A 17712-nucleotide genomic window follows, 5' to 3' on the forward strand; every position below is an offset into this window, starting at 1 on the left:
CAGATTTCTCCGTAGACTCACGCTATACGCACTTTGCCTTTCGAGTTCAGAGTTTTATAACGAACTAAAATGTTGTGCGCCCCCTTACTTCCCCTAATTAGCTTCCTCGAGATGGCTCACCGTATATCTACACAATGCAAGTTATAAATAACTCGCGTTCCGCGTATAGTTTGGCTTGCCTGAACGTGTTAAGAAGACAAGCTGCTTCGAAGGAGAAAAACAACACGACCCTGACACTGGACGTTCTCTCTGGTTAATTTAGGACCATTGTTGCCGGTTGAACAATGGGCAGCACAAAACACGTGGAGGCGATCAAATTGCCCAGTGGCCCAAGACATTACTTGGAACTGAACTAATTAACGAAAGCAAATTGCACGTGTTGTGCTTATACAGCACGAGGTAGCACTTTGGTCGGTGCAGTACGAAAAAAAAAAAAAAAAAGACACACACGCTGTTACGATGCTTATCCACACCGGAATGGAAAGGGAAGGAGGTTGAGCCCGTAAGGTTCTTGGGTTCTGCGGTTACGTTCTGCGAGTTGCCATGAGCTAAACTGACGCGCTTGGTACGAGTATATACGGATGACTCTCTCGCCAAATTATATGCCTCAGAAGACTGTGGAAAGAAGGTGTAGAAGGCAAGCATAAAATGCATTTTGTAGCTGATTTCGCGATGCTGTCTGTCCCTTTTTTTTTTTTTTTTCTCGGCCCTCTTACTGTTTCCTTTTCCATCCCCGTGTTAGGGTTTACCACATGTTCAATATCTATAAATGCGTGCTTGTGCGCGTGTGTTTATGCGTGCGTCTGCATGTGCATGTGTTTAGGATAAGTGCAGAGGTGTCTTCGGAATGCGAGCGCTTCTTGACTTGAGCGGAGATTATAGGCTTTACTCGAATAGTTCAAAAATAATTTGATTTGATTTTTAAAATGTCCAAATTAATCGAAACCTACATGCGATTTTTTGTATTTGTTTAATTGGTATGAAAAGTTCTGCAAACTCAAACATATTTTTACAAAAATATTTACCATTTGGAAAGCAGCTCCGAGATAAAACAAAGCGTGACAGTTTGAAAAGCTGTTTTTTGTCTACCGTCATTTCTAAGAACCTCCCCCCCCCCCCCCCTTTTCTCTTCTTTTTTTTTTTTTTTTCTCCAGATAGGACACCTTGCTTCTTACGAAGACAACAACAATACCCAGCTATAACTACGTCTGTTGTAATATTGCCTCCGTGTAATGTAAACCGCGTCTGATGGCACCACATTGCACACCAAACCGCCGCCACGTCGATGGCACGTGGGCGCGAGTTGCACAAGGACCAGCCTTGAACTGCTCGTCCTTTCCATCAAAGAGGGCATTTGTTTGACTTCCTTGGTAAACCTGCTGCGGACGAGATGGCAGGGCAGGGTCTTTCTCGAGACCCGCCTACCGCGAAACGAGGAGCCCTCGTCAAACATCCCGGCGTCTTTCTTTTTTGTTTCCTCGTTTGCAGTGACACTGAGTCATGGTCACTGGTCCTTGTGGTATGCAACAGTTCTCTGATGGATAGACGTAAAGGGAAACAACGGTTTTGGATTTGCGAAATGCTCTTATCAATTTCTTTTTCTTTACATTGCGCTTTCGATATTACGATGTATTGTAACCATTTGATTTAGCAACCGTCAGCAACGCGCCGGTGTTTTTGTTTCGTGGAAAGGAGCGCACGGGTATTGAGTTATATATACTCCATATCTCGCAAATGTAACACGATAATATCTTCGTAGCCGCCTCGGAGGCGTTGATCATTAACACGGATGAACCATATTTCGAATTCGCAGTTCGAATATACTTTAATGAAATATCGAGCAACCGCAAGCGTAAGAACGTTGTTCCGCACAGCCCACTCCGTCTAAATTTCAACCGCATGTTTGTACTAAAAATTAAGAAAAAAATAAAAAGAAAAGCGCACTCATGTTTCTACGCCGGCTAATTCATTAATAAGTTAATTACCTAATGAGGTATTCACTGGGTAGATTTGATGCGATTCAAAAGCGCTTCATGCTCGCGCCTTTAGTGCGGACAATGCGAGTGCGTGCTTGTACGCTAAAGAACTTACCAACGAAAAAGAACGCCCAAACCCCACCAAATCTAGCACGTTTTCACAATTACAAGACCGACTCCATTGAACGCAAGAGTCTGAAGCCGTGGCCACACTGCCAATACATCACACAAAAGACAGTCCGCAAACACTGTCAGAGGCGGGTTTTGATGTTTATTGCGCAGGCTCAATGTAAACTCACAGTGAGTTCTCCTTGCGTTTGATCGTCCCCCAGCAGCACGAATGCTCTTGCGCGTGTGTTAGCGCGCCGCAGGTCGGAGTACGTGGAGCGAAAGCTCACGCTGCAGTATCCAGGGTATCTAGGGTTCTCGATCTGGACGAGCATCGTACTGGCGTGCGGTCGTGTATCGGTACTGGTTGACGCACGTTAGAAACCCCACGCCAGCAGTCGTACTGCACTGGCCAAATTTCTCATCTACAGTTTGGAATGTGCGAATAGTGGATATTTGGTTTGAAAGGAATTCGAAGAGAATAGCGATTATGGCACGAATATTTTCGAACTGAATTTCGAATACTTCTTCGAGCAATTGTCCACTTGTCCACTTCTAAAAGCAGTCAATTACTCGGCGACAGGTTAAGAACCAAGCAGATGTATACGCCTCGAGCGCGGGATTTCTGTCTTTAATAACATTTCGCCGCACGCGCAGACAAAGTCCGGCTGAAGGCAACGAGCGTGGGCTGGAGGTGGAGCATACCGACTATTACTCTATTTATGAGCTGTGACCTCACAAAGTCCAATGTCTACACTTCAACGAAGTGACAGATTTGACGAAGCAATAGATGCCCAGCTATACCTCATCGAGGGGATTTATAATCTTGCTATATGCAAAAATCATTTATTTAACCTCCGATTAAAATAAAACCTGGACGAATTATGTACGCAGGTTGTCAGGTCCTCGCAGCTTCATATATACTTTTGCATAACAGGACAGCCATCGTCTAATTTTGAAAATTTTACTGCAATGTATACGTACCAACATCATTCACGAAGCTTCCATTTATTTTTAAATACGGCAGGCGGGCGCGTGCACCATCACAATTTGCGGTGCTTTTTTCCTCCAAATCACGCGGCCGCGCGACGGCGAAGCGAGTATTGCTTGTCCGTAGTGCAGCGGTGCTTGAAAAGAAGCGCGCTCAGCGGGGCCAGGCCTTCGTTATCGACACTTCGAAAAGCACGAATATCGCGGTTCATCTCGAAGCGAATATTGAATAGCGTATTATTTGAAACTACTATTCGAAAATTCGAATATTCTCCCAACCCTAATCTGCAGCGGAACGCCCGACGCCCATGCATTAGGGCTGACTAACAACCTCAAGAAAAAAAGTGTTTTACGCATTGTTCATACGCCGCGCGAAGTAGTTCTTAAAAGATAACATCTGTCTAATCTAAAATGTACCTACATATGTCCTAATTCTCTACGTAAAGGGGGAAATCAGTAATGCTCCGCGAGGAGCCGGACTACTTTTTTTTACTACGGTTCTTGAGACGAAAACGAGTATAGACGCGCACTCAACACAATTACTTTTTACTCGACCGAAATTGCGACTCGGGGACTTCTTGGACTCAAGCTATCAGAATGAAGTTGAATTCATCTCTTATTTTCTATTTCTCAACCGAAGCCCTTGAACGGCGTTGGAAAGGCGGGATGCGAGCGGAGTACTAAGTACTTAGAGTCGGGTACTTTCCTCTGTTGCCGTCGTATGCAGAACCGGTCGGACGTTGACGTACACGGGTGACGCACGAGCACAATGTATGCAATACGCTCGTATACTGTGAACGCGTGCTGTGTCAAGACACGAGGAAACAGAAGACGGTTTAGAAAGTGCCGCATATTTAGTAATATCAAGTAAGCTGGCGAAGCTCTCCTGTCAAGGTCGTGTCTTTGACGGGGACTGTCTCGAAAGAGTTGAGTCTACTTTTCATGTTTCTTTCTACACACTAAAATTGCGTTCATACTTCCAATACACGGTATAAAAACCGTCTGCATACATGTTCGTATCGAGCAAATGTATAAAGCGCTCCGAACCCGCTTGAGGCACGTCCGCAGACTTTTGTAATCATGTCTGCCGCGAACACTGTGTCTTTTCTACGACGTAGAGCTGTGTTACCGTGGCCTTGGGAACAAAGAAAAAATGAAGTAACGGGAGTCAAAATGTCGCTGTTGGTCTGCTCCTAGCGACGAACTGCGAAGAGTTGGAGGGCATTGTTCGCGTCTCCAGACCTTCACAAAGCCTTTCAATAAAACTCACGCATCGCGTTTTTGTTTTTTGTTTTGCAGGTTTTGAAAACTGTTGTTGGGTGCAAACGCGCGAAACACGTGCCACGAGCTAGTGCTGCGCCGCCATTTGCTTCCAAGAGGAGCTCGATCATGCCCGCGTTCCATGGATTCAAGAGCGACCTTGAGAGGCTTCCGAGCGACCGAGAGGCTCGTGGCAGCGCTCGTGGTTTGCATGCGCGTTCATCACCCGACCACCTCAAACCCGAGATTTCCTGTGGACGTGGATTCTTTGCATTACGTACAACCAGCCTCGTCAAATGACGCGCAAACTTGATTGTACAATTTAATTTACTCGCTGTCGAGGAAACATCAGTTAAAAAATCACTCCCTGTAAAAAAAAAAGATATATATATATATATATAACACGGGCACTTCACACCATCGTACGTGGTCTCCGAAGAGGATATAAATGAATTTGTGCAGATGAATGAACCGTACTTAATCCAATGAATTAAAGAATCCAAGTTTTCAGGAACCCGCCGAAAGCCAAAAAACGGCGGAGCCAGGATATGAACTCTGGGCCTCCCAATGTCCGGTCGGGTGTGCTAACCACTACACAACTCCACCTTGGCTTTCTGGCGTTTCCTACCTGTCTTATTAATGCACAAGAAACGAAATGTATCCAATCGGAGGTGTTCTGGAAACACACGCCGCCGCGTGGAACGCGGTACGACGCTTTAGTGTCACGTGGTACGTGCTCGTTTGTGCTCCAGAAATCCTCCCACTGTTTGTCTCGCCCCGTGTACATGTAGTAGTATTATTTGTTTATGAGCTTTAGAGACACGGTATCATCATCATCTGCGAGAATCAAGAGCCACGTTATTGAATATACAACACGGGCACTTCACACCATCGTACGTGGTCTCCGAAGAGGATATAAATGAATTTGTGCAGATGAATGAACCGTACTTAATCCAATGAATTAAGGAATCCAAGTTTTAAAGAACCCGTCGAAAGCCAAAAAACGGCGGAGCCAGGATATGAACTCTGGGCCTCCCAATGTCCGGTCGGGTGTGCTAACCACTACACAACTCCACCTTGGCTTTCTGGCGTTTCCTACCTGTCTTATTAATGCACAAGAAACGAAATGTATTTAATCGGAGGTGTTCTGGAAACACACGCCGCCGCGTGGAACGCGGTACGACGCTTTAGTGTCACGTGGTACGTGCTCGTTTGTGCTCCAGAAATCCTCCCACTGTTTGTCTCGCCCCGTGTACATGTAGTAGTATTATTTGTTTATGAGCTTTAGAGACACGGTATCATCATCATCTGCGAGAATCAAGAGCCACGTTATTGAATATACAACACGGGCACTTCACACCATCGTACGTGGTCTCCGAAGAGGATATAAATGAATTTGTGCAGATGAATGAACCGTACTTAATCCAATGAATCCAAGTTTTAAAGAACCCGTCGAAAGCCAAAAAACGGCGGAGCCAGGATATGAACTCTGGGCCTCCCAATGTCCGGTCGGGTGTGCTAACCACTACACAACTCCACCTTGGCTTTCTGGCGTTTCCTACCTGTCTTATTAATGCACAAGAAACGAAATGTATTTAATCGGAGGTGTTCTGGAAACACACGCCGCCGCGTGGAACGCGGTACGACGCTTTAGTGTCACGTGGTACGTGCTCGTTTGTGCTCCAGAAATCCTCCCACTGTTTGTCTCGCCCCGTGTACATGTAGTAGTATTATTTGTTTATGAGCTTTAGAGACACGGTATCATCATCATCTGCGAGAATCAAGAGCCACGTTATTGAATATACAACACGGGCACTTCACGCCATCGTACGTTGTCTCCGAAGAGGATATAAATGAATTTGTGCAGATGAATGAACCGTACTTAATCCGATGAATTAAAGAATCCAAGTTTTCAGGAACCCGTCGAAAGCCAAAAAACGGCGGAGCCAGGATTTTTTTGGCTTTCGGCGGGTTCCTGAAAACTTGGATTCTTTAATTCATTGGATTAAGTACGGTTCATTCATCTGCACAAATTCATTTATATATATATATATATATATATATATATATATATATGCGAAATAAATCAAATATTTTTTTTATATTTTTTAATTAAATTTTGATTTTTTTCTCATTCTGTTGTCAACTGATAAATCTAATATATATATATATATATATATATATATATATATATATATATATATATATATATATATATATATATATATATATATACAACGGGCATGATGGCGGGAGGCCGAAGGCGTGGGTATAAAACTGAGAAGAAAAGAACCCTTAGTGAAAAACAGCAACAGAGGACGATTTAATCTTCGACGTTTCGGCCGGAGTCCGGCCTTCGTCAGGAAGACGAAGGCCGGACTCCGGCCGAAACGTCGAAGATTAAATCGTCCGTTGTTGCTGTTTTTCACTAAGGGTTCTTTTCTTCTCAGTTATATATATATATATATATATATATATATATATATATATATATATATATATATATATATATATATATATATATATATATATATATTAGATTTATCAGTTGACAACAGAATGAGAAAAAAAATCAAAATTTAATTAAAAATATACAAAAAAATATTTGAAATATTTCGTATTTATTTATATGAATCAGACTAATTTTATTTAAATCACTAGCTAGAAAAAGTGTTTGTTTATCACTTTATACGGGGGGGTCAACTTTCCTTGGCATTTCCGAGGAAAGATGGAGAACGCACGCAGAGCTCTAACCAGCGCTTGAAAGGGGAGAAAACAGACGTCTTCGACTGCATTGCCTAGAAAAGTGGTCCGCGAGCTTAGATTCATTTTTTAAATATGAAATATTGATCGATGAATCTCTCCCAATTTCATTTCATTTCATTTACTGTTCCCTCAAAGCGCCCGGAGGCATTACATGAGGGGGGGAGAGACAAAAGAAAAAGTTCGCTGCAAAAACAAGAAAACACTAACATTGAAAACAGCACGCGACAGATCGCGCACACATACACAGCATACTATATACACAACAGCTACACACCAGAGAGCGTATAAAATTAAACTGACTTAAATAATTCTTCACATACACTCCTAAACTGTGCACAGTCTGGGATATCAACCACACTTTCAGGGAGGTCATTCCATTCATGAATAGCCAAGATCAAGGGCGACTCTGAAAAAGGCTTAGTGCGACATAAGGGTAGCCTAATTTTATGACGGTGATCATGCCGAGGAAAAATCCTATGGGGCGGAAGTAAAAGTTGACTTTTAAGGTCAGCGTTGTAATAATACACGCGATGAAGAAAAGCCAGTCGTGATACTTTCCGTCTATTACATAAAGGAACAAGGTCAGCTCTTGTTTTTAGTGCTGTCACACTCGACGTAAAAGAATAATCTCTAAGAATAAAACGTACGGCTCTGTTCTGAACAGACTCTATTTTTCTAATTAAATAGTCTTGCCATGGGCTCCAAATAATGCTCGCATATTCTAGTTTTGAAAGAATAAAAGATTTGTAAGCTAACAATCGAACGTCACTTGGTGCTAAGAATAAGTTCCTCCTAAGATACCCTAGAGATCGATTTGCTTTGCTCACAATATGATCAATATGCATTTTCCAGTCGAGATTATCCGTTAGAAATACTCCGAGGTATTTGTAATGAGTTACATTTTCAAGAATTGCACCATTAACTTTATAATCAAAGGCAGACTTAGACTTAATTGTAGCAAAAGTAAGAAGCTTGGTCTTTGTAATATTGATATCCATTTGCCATTTAACGCACGATAGCCATAGCGAATCAAGGTCATGCTGGAGGGCGAAGCTATCTTCGTTCGAGATAATGCGCCTGTATATTACCCAGTCGTCAGCGTATAGCCGAATTTTTGAACAAATTAAGTTAGGTAGATCATTAATGTAAATCATTGAAAACAATGCGGTTAGAAAATGATTGCAAATTTAACATCATAAAGCATCGTTGAATCGACAACTTTTTATTAATGTAATCCCCGCCATATTAAATTAGCTTGATTTTTCTAGTTCGCGAAAAAACTTTATCAGGTTTTTATAGCGTTCTCACTTGTTTGCAAAGGACCAATGCTTCTTGTTTTCTTCTCCTTCACGTCCTCATTTGCTTGTAATAGTACGCAACTCACAAACGAAGGGGAAGCATCGTACGGACACGTTCGCCCCTAACTCGCGTGTGCTTGTTCGTAAACCGCGCGTTGGCCCGTAAATCTTTCCTGCTCCGTGGTTCTTTGGTTTCAACTGCACGTCGAGAGCATCAGATTACTGACAATCGGTAAATGCAATACTATTTTGGAGATTATTTTTGCGGGATTGATTTTTGTTTAAATTATAACGGTGAAACCGACGTGATTTAAATCGCAACATATGTGATGATTTAAATCCTGATGTAAATCATCTTGATTTTTATTCTCCACTCTAGTCGAAGAAGCTCCACGGAAGGACGGCGTTCGAAAACCGTTCTGCTCTGTTGCCTGCACGTGAGCATGCATGCCCGTGCAGATCAACGTTATGGCGGGTATAGCATTCCTATAGAGGTTACGCCACTAAGGGCAACGGAAGGGTCCTGTTTTCGAACAGCACTCGTTTTGTGCAAACCGTTTGTGCACATTTTATGTCGTTTACCATAAAAACCTCTGTAGAATCTCTTTTCACTGCAGGTTACACTGCATCTGTCTGTAGGGTGGGCTGATACCCTTATGGGCGGCTCTGGGGGTCGAGCACCGCCGAGAGGACGTGCCACGAAAAGGAGCCGAGCGTTCTAGGAAGCTTTCCAACTGGCTTTGATCTATTCTAGTAACGTTGGTGTGCAGTGCTTTCAACCCTTAATAATAATTCGCGAGCTTGCTCGAGTAATTTTCAATTTGCTGCTCATGTCGAGATGGTGAGCCCCTTTTGTGACAAAATCGCTCGACACTACGTTGGGGTGATTTTGTCGGGTGCTGTGCGTGCGTTGCGCTGCACCGATTGTAGAGAACCGGAAGGCTTATCCCCCCAGGGGAAACTACAATAAGTTTTAAAACGATTGAAAACGACCGAAGAAAAAACAAATGTAGCTGTATTTCGATCTACCGATTAAACCGTCATGCGCACGCAGAGTATGCAATTTGTCAGAAACGCAGGACACAAAAATTTAAAACGCCTTGCTTTTGTTTTTTGAGATGGGCAATTTTGATTGGCGCGTTGCTCGATCTCCGTTCGCGGTCGCCGTCTGTTCTTGCCCAACCGTCGATGTCCTTGTCACTTTGAGAGCTGTCGGGGCGATGCGAGGCACTCGCCGGCTCGCCTGTCCTTGAAGCAGTCGTTCGCCGACAAAGGTAACAATCCTTTTGGCGCGGCGCGACATTGCGTGAAACAAAAACATCGGCGGACTTCAGGCTTCGGAAAGGGGACGTGCAACGCGCGAAGTCTCGATGGATTCCGTGGGACTCCCATGTCAGTGAGGGTTTCCCTGAACGGTCCCACTGACCATTTCACAATATGCGTTTGTCGCTTGCTTTGTTCAACTCCCAGGCTGACTCACACAAAGTAACCCTTGCTCACGCAAGGTCGTACCTTATCAAGAATTCGCTCGTGTTGGTTCTTCGGTCATCACTTTTGACAATGACATTTTGTCGTCACGTGGTCACGTTTTTGTTGTGCAACTATGAGATTATGGGTGCATATTTGCGTATGTCTTTTAAGATAAAAATGTAGAGGGATCTTTCTCTCCTTCTGGCAACCAAACGAAAAGCTTGTCAAAAAGCATGCGACGGTAAGGCGCTTGGTAATTTTTTTTTTAGTGAGATGCAAACCACAATGATTTACCTTATACACATAGCATCACGCCTCGAATATGTATGTAGTTTGCGTGTTATCGATAATTTCCCGTAACACGCCGCTCCGACCTCGTGAAGACGGCTGGTGCATGCGACCCAACTGTTGCTGATTCCTCGTTCTTTGCGCGACAGGAACTAAACGAAGCCTCAGACGTCCCGCCGTATTCGAGGTTTGGAAATTTTGGACGGATCTAGAGATATGAGAAAAAAATATAAAATCGTAGCGCTTCTAGCGGGTTAGTTCACAACAACGCCCATGACAACAATAACACGAATTACTTGTTTGTGTTTCTGACACAGCGCTCGACTGGCGCAGACGAACACGGCATGAGCGTTCCACTGCGGCTTGTGTGAAAACCAGGGAAGCATCGATTGACCGTAGCTGCAGCAGAACGATTTCGCAGCACTCGTTACAAAACTGTGTCCCGCACTCGATCGAGGAAGTTGACGTAAATCATCCATCTAGACAAACCTTGTGTTGGACAGACACCGAGTTATGGGCAAAACAGTCTGGATCGTTCCGGACAGTCTCGGGATGAAGACATCCATTTTTGCATCGGGACCAGACAGCGCCTTCCCAGTAAGCATTGAAAGAGGACGTGGAGTGCGGAAAGACATCAAAGCGCTAGCCGAAGCTGCGCTCAAAAAAAAAAAAAAAAAAAAAAAAAAAAACGTAGAAATTATTGGACACGGGAACGCTATTCGACGGACACAAAAATGGACGGCGAGCGCAAAAACGTCGTTCACACTCGAGGTGGCCTTGACTAAACTCCTCGACCGGAGAAACCGGCGGCGAGCGAGTAAATACGCATATGTACAACACACGATCATCAAAGTACAGCCCCCCCCCCCCCCCCCCCCCCCCAAACCTAGAAAAAAAAGATTTACATATATAATTTTGTTTTATTGTAAATGAAACACGAATAGACCGATCTCACCAGCTAGTTTGAGTACGCCACCGCTGCCGACATGCATCGTGGGAGTTGTAGTCTTTCTGCACACGCGACAACCCTGCTGGAGATCTGCGCGAGCAGAGCACGAGGCGGCATGAGCTCTCTCGTGAACTGGCGTCTGCCTCCTATGAACTACAGTTATGGCGGCACGTCACGCATGCGTGGAACGCTTGGTGAGATCGGTCTATTGCCGAACGCTTAAGCCGGGGTCATATTCCCTATACATCATACAAAAGACAGTATGCACACAGATTCGAATGCGGGTCACCGCGAGATACGTGCTTCGAATGCCGCATGGCAATGAGTTCGAGGAGAAAACTCGGCAAGCGGCATTCGAACCACATATATTACGGTGACTCGTGTTTTCAGACTGTCTTTTGTATGATGTATGAGCAGTGAGACCCCGGCTTTTGTCTTCCCCCAAATATAGCGCTAGCTGTCGGAACCAGGGGCCGAAGTGAGAGAACTAACCGTTGTTTTAGTCAAAAATTAGAAGTGTTTTTTCTGAAACTTGAATGAAAAATGGTCTCAGTAGCTTGTGCCATTCACCCTCATCTGTTCATGAGACTGAAAAGGTCACCCGTAGGTGCCTTTGGTAACAGTAATTTATCGCTTCCCGTGGTTTGTTTTCGCTTCGTGCCCACGGGCATTAATCTCATCTCCTGTAGAAAACCTCCGAATGTTGTCCTGTACACACACACGAAAATACCGGCTGAAAAGTTTCACATGACATTTGACCACAGATGTTTTGCCGTGCTTATAAAAATTACCGGCGAAAAGCGACTTTTGTAGATAACTCCCAGACTTCTTAGTTTTATCGTCACTTTAATCGTTCAAACGATTGAAAACAGCAGTAACTTTAGTATGAACTTATCAATTAAATTTACAGTTGCCAAAAGTCTCTACATAGAAATCTTTAATGCACTTGTGCAGCCGTGCCCTGTACATTAACCAATCCTACGTCAAAAAAAAATTATAAGCGTTTTTTTAGCTGTCGTGTATGACGGTTTTAACACGCAGCGATTACGGGCACGAACGCTAAGTATACTTTTCCGTGCAAATCATATCTCGTGAAAGAAGGACGTTGTTCACTTTAAGAACAAACGACAACCATTATCTACCGACGTAACCAGATTAGCTCCATGGCGACCCCGACCGCCTGAGCAATCTCCAGACCACTTGTTCTGCACGTTCTTTTGTCAACGATTGCTAGCGATCAGGTGTAAAAAATAAACGTTGCTAAAGGTGAATTCAGCATGTCTCCCAATCGGTGTTTGTCGGATGCTCGTCTAGTTTCTCTATGCACCCGGAACTCAAGAAAAGGAGCTCTTCGGATGTAACGAATGTTTCACACCCGAATAACAATTTTCCCTCTGAAGAACCGTCTAGTGTCTCGAACCTCTCTGTGCGGGCCGGCGCCACCTTTATTATTATTTTCTTTTTAATGCGGCTGTGCAACAATATTTGATTGACAGTTTTTTTTTTTTTTTTTACTTTACAGGAAATTACTGGCACTAGTGGGACCCAAGTATATTCGCACGCAACGCCCTTGACCAAGAAACCTCTTTGTTGCGGTATAATTTCAGGAATAAACGCGAGCGTTTTCTTTCAATCTCTCATTCGCAAAACTTGATGACGTTGTTTGGAAATTGGAGGTCACAGTGCTGGCCCTTGGTGTTGGCACAGTCACGTCCGGACTGGATACGCTGTCTTGCGGTACTTACGACCTCTCCAGTGAGCACGGTGGAAGAAATACATTTCGGTGGTGACTCTGGCCGCTCTTCACGCGGGGAGCGAGCGGCCCGGGGCCCTAAGCAGGACGCTTGGCGAAAACGACGGCGGGAAATCGGGCGGCCGCGATTGGCCGACGCCACACTTGACCTTGGCGCCGGCCAATCAGAGCCGCCGAATTTCTCGCCGACTTTTCCGCCAAGTGCCCAGATTAGGGCCCCGGATCGTGTTCGGAGCTAGCCTCGAACAAGGAGTATACTCTGTTTCACCTTATGATGTACCGCAGGAAAGGCTACAAGCGCGAGCTCCTTGCTGTGGGGCACATCCCGGCGGCACAAGCTCTCGTGACTTAAAAGCAGCTGCCAACGCTATGAGCTCGCGCTTCCAGCCTTCGCTGCGATACAACATAAGGTGAAACGAGGTGTAGTTGTTCCCCGCCGTCGCGGAGGGCGCTGAGGTGTGAGCACCGTGGGTATAAGGTCTCTCCTCGGCGGGCACGGTGTCGGGGGCGTAGCTGGCTCGCCTTTTCGCGGTGTGGTAGTGGTGTGCGGTCAGTGGCTGGCCTCCTGTTTTGCTTTGGTGCTGTGTCAATCACCGGTGCCACCATAGTGCACGAAGATGAGCCTTAACCCGAAGAAAAAGTTATGCTATAAGGATGGGAAAAACGTGCTTCGTTCCCAACTGCAATTCGCGGTACCGGAACTGCGCAGAGCGAGTGTTCTTGTTCAAAGCTCCATCAAATGGCGCTCGCCTAGAGCAATGCCGTCGTGCAATCCCGAGGGCTGATCGCAAGTTACTACCTAGTCTCCTCACCTCGTTGATCAAGTGAAGACCAAGCTTGACAGTCTAATTCCTGTCGAAGACTGGGAATGCGAAGATGTCTGGACAGAAAAGGCTCAAGAAACCAAGGCTGTGGACTGCATGCTATCTTATGTAACTAAGTTTTTGAGCGTGAAAATTAAAAAAAAAAAAGCTACACGCCGCCTTGCATGCCGATCAGTTTTCAGCATCGACAAGAACACTTCTACTGAAGCAGCCCTGACAAACATGAAGAACAGAGGAAGCCTTATACACCCCAGCAAGAACCTTTTCCAGCTACTGAAGAAAGCGGAACAGTTCTTCGTGGAAAATAAAAGCCACCAGACTGTCTACTGGGACACAATCGACAGTCTTCTTGACACATGCGCAATAACATTTCCATGCGTTGAACACAAAGAAGAAACAACTGCCCAGCTGCTCCACTACTACTTAAGCATGCGAATGCGACAACACTGTAAGCATATTACGATGAGTGTCAACACACAAGCTCAAGAAATAAATAAATCAGCAAAGAAACACAGGATGTAGGAGGTGGCGTTCTTTGGTAATATTCAGTGAATTCAGCTTTTATGTACATTTTAAAGCAAAAATACTCGTCAGGTATTTTTTTACCTGTAAGACGCAGTGCCGGTATATTGTGAGAGTATAGATGAAAAGTGATTTATGTCTTATAACCGCTACTATTGTTTGAATTTCAGTCACTGTGTCATCATGTCAATCAGTATGTCATCATACTGTGTCATCGTTTCAGTCACTATGTCATCATAAATAGGATTTTTTTTCTGCTCACAAGGTTTGTATGTTCCATGTTCATTTTATGTATAAATCATTTGTAACGCTAAAATCTTTATGCGCATGTAAAGAATTATTTAGGCCCCACTATGTAACATTATTAGAATTTTTTTTATTATAAGGCAGGAGCAGGAGGGAAAAATCACCCGACCTCATATAAAGCCACGCATTGTGTGTAAACAAGTTACGGAACTGTTACCATAGATGTTGATTGACAAAACATGCGAGTACGACCCAGGTGTTTACTCTAAATTACTCTAAATTATTGTAGGTCCAGTAGATTATGCCGGGAAGTTTTATATTTATACGAGTATTTTTGTCACGTTGAGTCATCATCGGAATGTTCTTGTTTAAAAAAAAACAGGCACCGCACGGGGAAAAGGCAATCAGCGCCCGTGCGCCAACATAAATCCATCATTTCACTACACAGTACACAGGGATCGAGTAAAGAATGCATAATTTCCTTCACAAGCCCTCTATACAAGCCTTCACAAGCCCCTCTATAGACGCTTTACACACGCGCCAGATTGAGCCGCCATAGCCGCCCTTCTCTTGTCTTACCGAGATGCCCTACCACTGAAGCAGGCGTTGACGGGTCTTCACAAGGGCCTATGTTGGGCGCAAGAACACAGTAGCCTCTAAAATGGCAATAACCTGTCCTGCTGTGGTAATGATGAAGTGAAGCGAACAGAATAAGAGGGAACAAAAACTGAAGGTCAGTTATGGCGGCGCCCATGCACAGCTGCTGCAAAGCGTCTATACGTGGGCACCATCTATCCCCGTGCGAGTGAAGCGCGCTCGGTGCGCCGAACATAATGTGGTCGCCGCGCGAGACAGAGAGTAATCACCTAAATGTATTTCTTCCACCGTGCCAGTGAGGCATGATGACACCTGTGTTCCCGAAGTGGCACTGGCATAATTAGTTAAAGCCCCTTCATGTTTCAAAAGTAGCGCAAGGTGCGTCGATGCACGAGGCACGTGCAACGTGCAGCCCTTGGGAAGATCATGGCGGCACAGCGCAGCACTGAGCTGGATTTCAGACACCATGAATTTCCCAGAAATGGCGCGTGGCACGTGCCTCGAGCGTTTCTGCAACAATGAATGGCGCCACCTTTCCCAGGATAGAGGGGCTTGACCTATTAGCGCCGAGATGTTTCGGTGGCGCCCTCTTATGGTTTCCATCCGTGACGTCACGACTGGGATTTGCCTCGCCGTGACGTCACCAGTTGTTATCCTGGCTACTTACCATCAGGTGCGACGACGAGTTCGGTGGTGTGTTTAAAAAGCACAGTGGAAGCTAGGAGCCGTCGCAATCCGAAACTAACACCGTCAAAGTTGACAATCTGACAATGCTGATATGCCCATGGTTTGGCCAACCGTGGAAAGTAGAGTGCCTTCATACACACGCGCGCCTTTGCTTGAGTGGTAACATCTCAGCCATTTTTCCGCTCAATTGTTTTTCATGCCTTTTTAAGTGCGCGCAATCCGGTGTCACTCAGCTCGAGCGCGTAGCTTTGGCGAATGCATAGACGCCATTTTACCACCCAAGTCATGCACCGAGTGCGCGAGAGCGTCACGCGCTGGCACATTCAGTGCAACAATGGATGTCTTCACCCTGAGACAGACAGACATGCAGGCACCCTTGTGGAAAGCTGACCGCAAAAAAAATTGGGTTGTGTGTGTGTTTATACAGCCTAGAACTTGGTCTGCCTCACAGGGGCGACGAGTCTCCCAGCTGTAGATGAGAAATTTAGCCAGTGCGGTACAGCCGCTAGCCTGGGGTCTTTAACGTGCACCACGCAGTAGTGATACACGACCGCACGCCGGTACGATGCTCATCCAGATCGAAACGGGCAGGGGTGGGGCTCGAACCCAGGATCCCTGGGTTCTGCAGCGCGAGCTTTCGCTCCACGTGCTCCGAGCTGGTGTGCGCTAGACCACTCGGCCACCGATCGCCTTGAAAGCTGACCGCAGAGACGCTTTTGGTCGTGAGTTGGCTCGCAGCGATTCCACGTTGAATGGTGCTCGTGCTTTTTTTATGCGACTGAAGAGACCGTAAGAGAAGAAGCGGATAACTCCTATCCAGTCCGGTCATGGCATAGTCAACGTTGGCATAGTAGCCCAGTGACGATATTTGAATGCGGCTCATAGATTGGACCCGAGCCCTGCACGTGAGCACTCGAATTTTATGCTCGCGATAATCAATAGCTCGACAAGAATTCGGGTGTAGTAGTTCGTGTCCAATCGCTGCAATGACGACAATAGCCGAACCCTATACCAATGTCTGGAACTCAACGCGTGCCGTGTTTTCTTTTTTTTTTTTTTTTTTTTTTTTTTAACTTTAGCGCGTGTACCTACGATCAACATGGGCAGCATATAATCGACTCCAGAGGGCGTGGCCGCTGGCTGCAAGTTGAGGGGGAGAAAACGCTGTTCGGTTTTCTTTATATTTGTTTTCGACTATCATTGCACGACGAGACAAAACGAAACAACTAACGCGTCTTTTAAAGGTTATCAAAGGTGTCAGTTATATATGACAGTGCCTGCAGACTGTCTTTTATAAAATATATTAACAGTATGGCCGCGCCTTTGCGGGGAACTGACTTGTACGCTCGCATAAAAAAAAAAAAAAATGTTGGAAATACGACACCTGAGGAACCCTTCCGGAACGAATTATGCATAGTAGTTCATTCTATCTTCAAGCAATGCAACGAGAGAGCGATCGTGGTGTTGATATGCATGTCCACTCTCAACTATCCCTTTTCCTGTATACAATGTTACGCTTTTATTTTTGCGTGGAATTTGCTGTCGCTGTTTCTATCCGCGCGACGCAAGGACAACCGGCCTTCAAGAAAACAAAAAAAAAAAACAAAAAACGAACACACACACACACACATAAAAAAGAAGTTTTTGCAGTCGGTCGTGTCAAGGCCGTCGCTTCGTTGAACCGTGAAGAGACGAGATCGCACGACAGTATTCCCGCACAACTCGAGGCGATTGCCGTACCCGATTTCAAGAGAGAAAATGAAAGAAGCTCTCGTGACCATTCGCTATGCTGCAGCGGTTCCCTCGTGATACAAACAACCGGGTTCCTGCGATAAAAGAGAACCCTGTTTTTCAGCCAGCGTAAATAAACGTAAGCCTCGTAGAAAAGTGAAACTTATGAAACTGTGACGATAGCCGTGGTAATAGAGCGCGGAATTTTGAGAACATGATGCGACCCGAATCAAAAGACACGAGAGAA

General features: G+C 45.1%; 1 protein-coding gene across 1 annotated transcript in view; it reads right to left on the bottom strand.

The window, feature by feature from the left end:
- The window catches only part of LOC8026588 (GRAM domain-containing protein 4), an 83401-nt gene that overhangs the window by 51026 nt on the left and 14663 nt on the right, over positions 1 to 17712 (bottom strand). The gene's annotated exons all lie outside the window — the stretch shown is intronic.

The sequence above is a fragment of the Ixodes scapularis genome, unplaced genomic scaffold (assembly GCF_016920785.2).
Source record: "Ixodes scapularis isolate PalLabHiFi unplaced genomic scaffold, ASM1692078v2 PGA_scaffold2__306_contigs__length_199485367, whole genome shotgun sequence".
Classification (NCBI taxonomy): Eukaryota; Metazoa; Arthropoda; class Arachnida; order Ixodida; family Ixodidae; genus Ixodes; species Ixodes scapularis.